Source organism: Lontra canadensis, unplaced genomic scaffold (assembly GCF_010015895.1).
Source record: "Lontra canadensis isolate GAN:19392208 unplaced genomic scaffold, GSC_riverotter_1.0 scaffold24, whole genome shotgun sequence".
Classification (NCBI taxonomy): Eukaryota; Metazoa; Chordata; class Mammalia; order Carnivora; family Mustelidae; genus Lontra; species Lontra canadensis.
In genome coordinates, this window is record NW_022631018.1 from 19,219,111 (window position 1) to 19,229,205 (window position 10,095).

A 10,095-nucleotide genomic window follows, 5' to 3' on the forward strand; every position below is an offset into this window, starting at 1 on the left:
TTTATAAATTGAGAAATATCTCTGTGTGTTTTTATCATGCTACAGTCACCATGCTTACAATAATTTCATTCCAAAATATCCCATACTTGCTGCTTTGAATGTGGAGACAATTTATACCCAGAAATGGATACTAGCAGTGGGAGATGTCTGAGAGAAAGAAATTTTTAAAAATTGTTCAATTTTTAGGGATGCCCTATCGGGTGCAATCAGGTGTTACAATCAGGTAAGGATCCGATTCTCGATTTTGGTTCAGGTCCTGATCTCAGGGTCGTGAGATCAAGTCCCGCACTGGGCTCTGTGCTCAGTGCAGAGTCTGCTTGAGATGCTTTCTCCCTCCCCCTCCCCCCACTCATGCTCTCTCTCAAATAAATATAACTTAAAAAAAAAAGTTGTTCAGTGGAATGGATTCTGGAAATTACTGTAACTGGACATTAACACCTGGAAAACTTCAATGATTTTTTTAATAGGTGGTGTGTCTTGGGGTGCCCCAGTTGGATGGGGTCTGGCAGTGCAGATGGTAAAATAATTCACTGAAAAAATTTAATTTAATTTAACTTAATTTAAAAAAAAAGTCAGCGATAGAGCTAAAAAAAGGGAAAATAAAAGAATTCACTGAAAGCAGAATCAGAATGAAAGAGATTAGAATTTACTAAATGCACTATGAGGGGCTGCAGGCAAGACAGCACAGGAGAGGCTGTCTGCTGGGAGGCAGTGGGTGGCGGCTGTTTTTAAAGGGGGAAGTTGAGGAGGTATGGAGACAGAGAATTCTCCCTTTTTTGGTAACTGTGCCTGGTCATAAGTAGCCCATGGGTCAGTGAGGGCCTGTGGCTACTTCGAGGTGGGCTGCTTAATGAGTTTGTCTGCATTCAGCTCAGTGGCTACTGGGGGGCCTTTTGCCTTCCTTGGGATTCCATGGTTCAAGCCTGTTGCCTAAGAGTGACCTCTACAGTATGTGCATGGTTTTTTAATTTATTTTTTTTTTAAGATTTTATTTATTTATTTGACAGAGAGACAGAGAAAGAGCACAAGTAGGCAGAGCGGCAGGCAGAGGGAGAGGGAGAAGCAGGCTTCTTGCTGAGCAGGGAGCCCAATGCAGGACTCGATCCCAGGACTCTGGAATCATGACCTGAGCCAAAGGCAGATGCTTAACCAACTGAACCACCCAGGAGCCCAAATGTGTGCATGGTTTCTGTGAAATATTTCATTTGGTGAGTTGTGCAGATTTGTGTATGTATATATAATACAGACCTGTAGTCCCTCTTCCAAACTGGAAATTTTTCAAAACTCATTTGGCAGTGAGCCCTAAATTGAATTCATTTGGTGACAATATTTGACCTAAAGGGTCACGCAGCTATTTAAGAGTCTTTACAGAGAGTTTTTTTTTAACTCTACTAGTGTGGATATTCATAGAACTGTCAAAATGTGAATTTTGATCATGTCAGCCCAAAATTGTCAGGAGGCCATAATTAAGCAAGAGTATTTATTTTGCATCAAAACATTGCAATTTGGGGTACACAGATTTGGGAAGCACCCCAATAGTGTCCCATTAGGGAGCAAAAGCCAAGGGTTTTTAAAGCAAAAAGGGAATCCTTGCATACATTATTTACAAAGAATTTTTATTGGTGTTGGTGGCAGAAAGCTAACTTTGAATATAATTGGTTGCTAAGGCTATCAGTAAGCAAAGTCTCTTATTGTAGCAAGTTGCAAGCACTCAGGTTGAGTCCTGGTAATTTTTGAGGTTTGGCCCAGTTCAAAAGTTCATGGTTCCACCCCGTTAAGGATGTGTAGAAGGCTCTGTTGTAAAACCCCTTGACATAAGTGACCCCGGTTCATTTCACCTTTCACGACCATATGTTAGTTTGATCACGGAAAGTTGATCCAGACTGGCGTGTCACATCACAGCAAGACATGTACTGTGTTATCTTTGTAAAATGGAAACATGTAAGAATTTTGAAGCACATTGGGCCCCCAGGATTTGAATCAGAAATGGTGACCTAGATTGTCACCTGTCCTGCTGATAAAACCATCCAGGTGCTGTGCCCCTTGAACCAGTTTGGGAGCAAGAACTCCCCACCTTGTAGGGGGATGTCTTTTCTTACCCCCTCCCTGCCCCCAGGCGGAGACAAGGGGGGGTTATCCTGCCTGCTCTCTTGCATCAGTCAAGGAGGTGGCTGATGTCCTTATCTTTTATTTGTCTTCCTCTAGGGGGAAAAAGAGGTCCTTGTAATTCCTAGTTGCAATTTTACAAGCTCAGCCTCATGGTTTCCTCTTTCTGTTGGTCTCTCTTTTAATCAGCATCCTTGTTTGTGTCATTCTTCTCTGTCCCTGCACAGAGCTTCCTGCCCCACAGGCTCTCTTTGTATCTGAGCCAGTGGGGAAGGATGGGTCTCTGCAGATGTTGTCTCCCCGTTTCTTCCTCACAAGTATTCTGTGATTTAGTGCCAGAATTTTTTTAAATAGTCAGAGAGAAAGGGTTCTGATGTGTCCTTCGGATCCCTCTTGACAGAGACGTGACACAGCATCAAAGCAAGTTTTCACCTCTCTCTTCCCCTCCCCCAACCCCGCTTGCCCCCTAAGATGGAAGGACTTCAAACACACTGTATCACACTCAAGGTTTTGGGAATCCCAGAGCCCTCTGTGAAATGACGAAAGTCAAAGACACCTCGACAGAGAAGAACAAACCCACTGTTTTGCATACACTTTCAGGCTTTTTTCACATTTCTCAGATACCCTCTGCCAGGCTCAGATTAAGAACTTCCATCCTGACCAGTGATTCTCAAAGGCTAGGGACCGTGGGAGGTCCCTCTGATCTTTGGGCAACGAAGTTCAAGTTCTGCACCACACTCCCTCCCACCCTGAGACACACACCCAGCACCACCAACTGAAAACATTTTGAATAACAAGAAACAGATCCCACCTGTGTGCTCAGTCTAGCATTATTCAAGGAAAATAATTCCTTCAGGTGGTTTAGCTCTTCTATGTGATATCTTTTTTCTATAAAGGAGAGTCATTATAGAAGATGGAAATTTCCCTGAGATAAATTTACCTTATTGGGATTGATGCTGTCCTTGACTCAGACTTCTGAACTCAATATCCTTGGTCATTTGTGCCCTTAGTTTCTCACATGCTGATCACTATTTAAAAACTAAGTTTTTCTCTTATATTTACTTTGGAATTTTTTTTCTGTGCTCTATGGAGAAAGGCAATGAGGAAAATGAGAAATTACTCACTTTCCTCCATCCCTTGCCTTAAAAGGATTTAAAATTCCTACAGCACCCAAAACTTTTAGAAAGAGAAGTTAATTCATTGATTTGCCCAGAACAGAACCAATAAGGACCCACAGGGATCCATAATCACAGCCCAAGTCTCCTTCCTTCAACCCAGTCAACCATCCTCTCAAATATAAGTCTACAGTCACAACAAGGGCTAGAATGATACTTTGGAAGCCCCACACCTACTAATTAACCTCCAAGAGCAGAAAGCTTATGATGGTGGTTAGTCATGGCCTCGTCATATGATAAGAGAAAGCCAAGAGGAGATACAAAAATCTAGTGACCCAGCAAAGGAAACAGTCAACAAAATGAAGAAGCAACCCATGGAATGGGAGAAGATATTCGCAAATGACACTACAGGCAAAGGGCTGATATCCACGATCTATAAAGAACTCAAACTCAACACTCAAAACACAGATAATCACGTCAAAAAATAGGCAGAAGATATGAGCAGATACTTCTCCAAAGAAGACATACAAATGGCTAACAGACCCATGAAAAAATGTTCATCATCATTAGCCATCAGGGAGACTCAAATCAAAACCACACTGAGATACCACCTTATACCAGTTAGGATGGCCAAGATTAACAAGACAGTAAACAACATGTGTTGGAGAGGATGTGGAGAAAGGGGAACCCTATTATACTGTTGGTGGGAATGCAAGTTGGTGCAGCCATTTTGGAAAACAGTACAGAGATTCCTCAAAAAGTTAAAAACAGAGCTACCCTCTGACCCTGCAATTGCATGTCTGGGTATTTACCCCAAAGATACAGATGTAATGAACAGAAGGGCCATCTGTACCCCAATGTTCATAAAAGCAATAGCTACAGTCACCAGACTGTGGTAAGAGCCAAGATGCCCTTCAATGGACGAATGGATAAGGAAGATGTGGTCCATATACACTATGGAGTATTATGCCTCCATCAGAAAGGATGAATACCCAACTTTTGTAGCAACACGGATGGGACTAGAGGAGATTATGCTAAGAGAAATAAGTCAAGCAGAGAGCGTCAATTATCCTATGGTTTCACTTACTTGTGGAGCATAAGGAATAATATGGAGGACATGAGGAGGAGGGGAGAAGTGAGTTGGGGGAAATCAGAGGGGGACACAAACCATGAGAGACTGTGGACTCTGAGAAACAAACTGAGGGTTTGGAGGAGAGGTGGGTGGGAGATGGGTGAGCCTGGTGGTGGGTATTAAGGGCACATATTGCATGGAGCACTGGGTGTGGTGCATAAACAATGAATCTTAGAACATTGAAAAAAATTACATTTAATTTTAAAAATATCTGGTGACCTTTACCCTGGGAAAGAAACCAAAATCCATCTGGTCAATGAGCTGCTGTGGCTATGATGCTCATTGCACTCTGGGCTTTTTAGGGATCTTTCTGGAAGAAATACCCTCCTGATGCCCAGTCCTAACTCCTAACATTCCTGACAATGTCCATCGCCTCTGCTTCCCTTGCCTGGTAAAGTCTGATTCACCTTCACAGCACAGCTTAAAAGACAATTTCCCTGTGAAATGCACCTTGCTCAGGCAGAATTAAACCCTCCTTGTTTCTACAAATGCTCATCATAGCACTGCTAGAGTGCTAACTGTGATATTATATTGATGGCCATAAGTTTGCCCTCCTTTGTCTACTCTGCTCATAGACCATGAAGTTCCTGAGACTAGGAACTCTGTTTTTTCCATGTAATGTAACACTTAAAATAGCTCTGCCTGGGGAACCTGCAGTTTGTTCTTGGGGAAGCTTTGCGACTGCAAAGTAACCCAGATGAAGATGTTTCCAACAGAGATTTTAATTGGGAATACATTAGCTATGAGTTTTGGGTGAACCATGCACATCTTTTGGCCTTATTCTAGGACTTCAATTTCTCAGGAATTTCACAGTTGTAGTAAGGAGGAGTTGACATAAACCAGTGGTCATTATAATATTATGATTAATGTACAGTAGTGTATGAGTGGAGAGAGGATGATGGTTAGAACTTGTTTTCTAAATGTGCATTTGGCAGTCTTTGAAAAGTATGGGTTGGTTTTTTTGGAAGGCACGTGTACATGAATGAGCATGTGGGTGAGTGCGTGTGCGTGTACAAGGGTATATGAACTTGTCTAAACTGTGCCTTGGGAGGTGGGAGCAGAAACAGACCCAGGCAGGAGGCCACATAGATCTGACCTGCTCTTCTTCTCAGGCTACACCTTGAAGAAAATGGAACAACACTTGACACCGCCTAGTGACTGCTAGACTGAACATGCTGGTCCCCCATCACCATGGCCACCACGAGGTCTCTGTATGTGCGAATGTTTTATTGGACTGTTATTTTAAAGGACTGGGTTGTGCTACTCAGGGAAAGTTTTGAAATGGGTCAGGCAAAGATCTTCTATTAGAGCCCTTTGAATTCGGGGTTATAAATGAGTTACTAACAGGGAACAGTTACATCCCCCAGAAAAAGAGCGCTGGGATCTATAAAACATAGGAGGAAAGTCAGCAAATGATAGATTTGGGGGAAATCAGTTCACCTCATGACTAGTGCAAGTTTGTTCATCTGTCATTCCTCTTATAGGAGGTATGAAATATATTAGCAATTAATGTCCTTCAGTAGAAATCTTGAGAACAAGGAATCATTTCCTTAAATTTCATTGTCTTTTAGTTACGTGACTCCTCTGTCACACATACTGCAGAATGGAGGAGGAGGGGGAGCAAGATGGCGGAGGAGCAGGCGACCTAAATATCCTCAGGTCCCAGGAGTTCAGCTAGATAGTTATCAAGCCATTCAGAACACCTACAAACTCAACAGGAGATCGAAGAGAAAAATAGCAGCAATTTATGAACAGAAAAGCAACCACTTTCTGGAAGGTAGGACGTGCGAAGAAGTGAATCCAAGGTGATATATGGGAAGATACACCGCGGGGGGAGGGAGACTCCATCAACCACTTACTGGCAAGTGGTAGAGCAGCGGGGCCTGAAATCAGAACTTTTACAAGTCTGCTCCAGGAGGGACGTCGCTCCAGAGGCTAAGCAGGGGGTGGAGCCCTCGCAGCGACAGTGTGGTCTCAGGACCCTCGGGGTCACAGGAAGATGCGGGTTCTAAGTGTCCCCCAGGAAGCCAGGGGGACAGACAGAGCCTAGCAGGAGGCTCTCAGCTCGAGGTTACCTTAAACCATGATCCAAGGCACAGTCAGGCCACTGCTCTTCGATCAGGGAACCCACAAGTGGCAGCTCCAGGGAGACTCGCCTTCCTTCTCCGGAAGAGCGGCACAGGAGCGTGGCAGGAATCTGCTGGGTTTGGAGATTCCACACGGGGCCACGCACCAGAAACAGAAAACCTCGGTCACAGGCCGGTGAGCCCGGATCGCGGCCAGAGATCAGGGATACGGGAGGGACTGATGGCTTTTCTTGAGGTCGCACTGAGGAATGGAGCCCCAGCTCTCGGCTCCTCCGGCCAGTGACTGAGCGGCCGCCATCTTCATTCCCGTCCTCCCAAGCGGTACGGAAAGCGCTCAGGGAACAAAAGCTCCGAGCGCGAACCCGAGCCGATTGCTTAGCCCCAGACCCTGGCAAGGGCGGTGTGGTTCTGCCTCCAGCAAAGACAATTGAGAATTACGGCAACAGGCCCCTCCCGCAGAAGATCAGCAAGAACACCCGGCCAAGACCAAGTTCACTGATCAATGAGCCACGGGAAAGCAGCACATAGAATTCATGGCTTTTTCCCCATGATTCTTTAGTCTCTCAAAGTTAAATTTAAAAAAAAAATTTTCTTACTCTATTTTTTAAAATTTTTCCTCTTTCTTATTTTAATGTTTTTTAATTATTTATTCTTATCCACACCTTTTTAAAAATCTTTTTAAATTTTCATTGTCATAGGGCGCCTGGGTGGCTCAGTGGGTTAAGCCTCTGCCTTCAGCTCGGGTCATGATCCCAGGGTCCTGGGATCCTGCTCAGCAGCGAGCCTGCTTCCTCCTCTCTCTCTGCCTGCTTCTCTGCCACTTGTGATCTCTGTCTGTCAAATAAATAAATAAAATCTTTTTAAATAAATAAATAAGTAAATAAATAAAATTTTGGGAAGGAGTTTCTTGCAAGAGACTAAAATACATCCAAAATCAAGTGTGTGGCTCTGTTCTATTCACCAGTCATATATATGTGTATATATAAATATAAATATATATGTGTATATATAAATATAAATATATATGTACATATATAAATTATATATGGGTGTGTGTGTGTGTGTATATATATGTGTGTGTATATATATATATATATATATATATATATGTATGTATGTATGTATTTTTTTTCCTCCTTTCTTCCCCCTGCCCCTGTGGTTTTTAGGTTTCTCCTGATTTGGTTAGTGTATATTTTTCTGGAGCCATTGTTACCCTTTTAGCATTTTGTTCTCTCATTCATCTACTCTTATCTGGATAAAATGACAAGGTGGAAAAACTCATCTCAAAAAAAAAAAAAAAAGAACAAGAAACAATACTGACTGCTGGGGACCTAATCAATATGGACATTAGTAAGATGTCAGAAATAGAATTCGGAATGACAATTATCAAGGTGCTAGCTGGGCTTGAAAAAAGCATAGAAGATACTAGAGAATCCCTATCTGGAGAAATAAGAAAACTAAAATCTAACCAAGTTGAAATCAAAAAAGCTATTAATGAAGTGCAATCAAACATGGAGGCTCTTACTGCTAGGATAAATGAGGCAGAAGAGAGAATTAGTAATATAGAAGACCAAATGATGGAGAATAAAGAAGCTGAGAAAAAGAGAGACAAAGAACTACTGGACCATGAAGGGAGAATTCAAGAGATAAGTGATACCATAAGGCGAAACAAATATTAGAATAATTGGGATCCCAGAAGAAGAAAGAGGGAGAGGGGCAGAAGGTATATTGGAACAAGTTATAGCAGAGAATTTCCCAAATTTGGTGAAGGAAACAAGCATCAAAATCCAGAAGGCACAGAGAACCCCCCTCAAAATCAATAAAAATAGGTCAACACTCCATCATCTAATAGTACAAATTGTAAGTCTCAGTCACTAAGAGAAAATCCTGAAAGCAGCTTGGGACAAGAAGTCTGTAACATACAATGGTAGAAATATTAGATTGGCAGCAGACTTATCCACAGAGACCTGGCAGGCCAGAAAGAACTGGCATGATATATTCAGAGCACTAAATGAGAAAAATATGGAGCCAGGAATACTATATCCAGCTATGTTATCATTGAAAATAGAAGGAGAGATAAAAAGCTTCCAGGACAAACAAACACTAAAAGAATTTGCAAACACCAAAACAGCCCTACAGGAAATACTGAAAGGGGGCCTCTAAGCAAAGAGAGAGTCTAGAAGAAACAGACCAGAAAGAAACAGAGACAATATACAGTAACAGTCACCTTATAGGCAATACAATGGCACTAAATTCATCTTTGATAGTTACCCTGAATGTAAATGGGCTAAATGCCCCAATCAAAAGACACAGGGTATCACAATGGAAAAGAACAAGACCCATTGATATTCTGTCTGCAAAAAATTCATTTTTAGACCCAAAGACACCTCCAGATTTAAAATAAGGGGGGTGGAAAACAATTTACCATGTTAATGGACATCAAAAGAAAGCTGGGGTGGCAATCCTTTTATCAGACAAATTAGATTTTAAGCCAATGACTATAATAAGAAGTGAATTAGGATACTCTATCATACTTAAAGGGCCCCTCTAATAAGAAGATCTAACAATTATAAATATCTATGCCCCTAACCTGGGAACAGACAACTATATAAACTAATTAATAACAAAATCAAAGAAACACATCAATAATAGTAGGGGACTTTAACACTCCCCTCACTGAAATGGACAGATCATCTAAGCAAAAGATCAACAAGGAAATAAAGGCTTTACATGACACACTGGATCTGACGGACATCACAGATATATTCAGAACATTCCATCCCAAAGCAATAGACTACATATTCTTCTCTAGTGCACATGGAACATTCTCCAGAATAGACCACATCCTGGGTCACAAATCATATCTCAGCTGGTACTAAGAGATTGGGATCATTCCCTGCATCTTTTCAGACCACAATGCTTTGAATCTAGAACTCAACCACAAGAGGAAAGTTGGAAAGAACTCAAATACTTGGAGACTAAAGGAAACCAAAGTTGGCGGCATCAGAATTCCAGACTTCAAACTGTACTACAAATCTGTGATCATCAAAATAGTATGGTACTGGCACAAAAAGAGACACATAGATCAATGGAACAGAATAGAGAGCCCAGAAATGGGACCTCAACTCTATGGTCAACTAATCTTCGACAAAGCAGGAAAAAATGTCCAATGGAAAAAAGACAGTCTCTTCAATAAACGGTGTTGGGAAAATTGGACAGCCACATGCAGAAAAATGAAACTGGACCATTTCCTTACACCACACACAAAAATAGACTCAAAATGGATGAAAGACCTCAATGTGAGACAGGAATCCATCAAAATCCTTGAGGAAAACACAGGCAGCAACCTCTTCGACCTCAGCCACATCAACTTCTTCCTAGAAACATCGTCAAAGGCAAGGGAAGCAAGGGCAAAAATGAACTATTGGGACTTCATCAAGATCAAAAGCTTTTGCACAGGAAGGGAAACTCTCAACAAAACCAAAAGACAACCAACAGGGTGGGAGAAGATATTTGCAAATGACATATCAGATAAAGGGCTAGTATGCAAAATTTATAAAGAACTTATCAAACTCAACACCCACAGAACAAACAATCCAATCAAGAAATGTGCAGAAGACATGAACAGACATTTCTGCAAAGAAGACATCTAAAT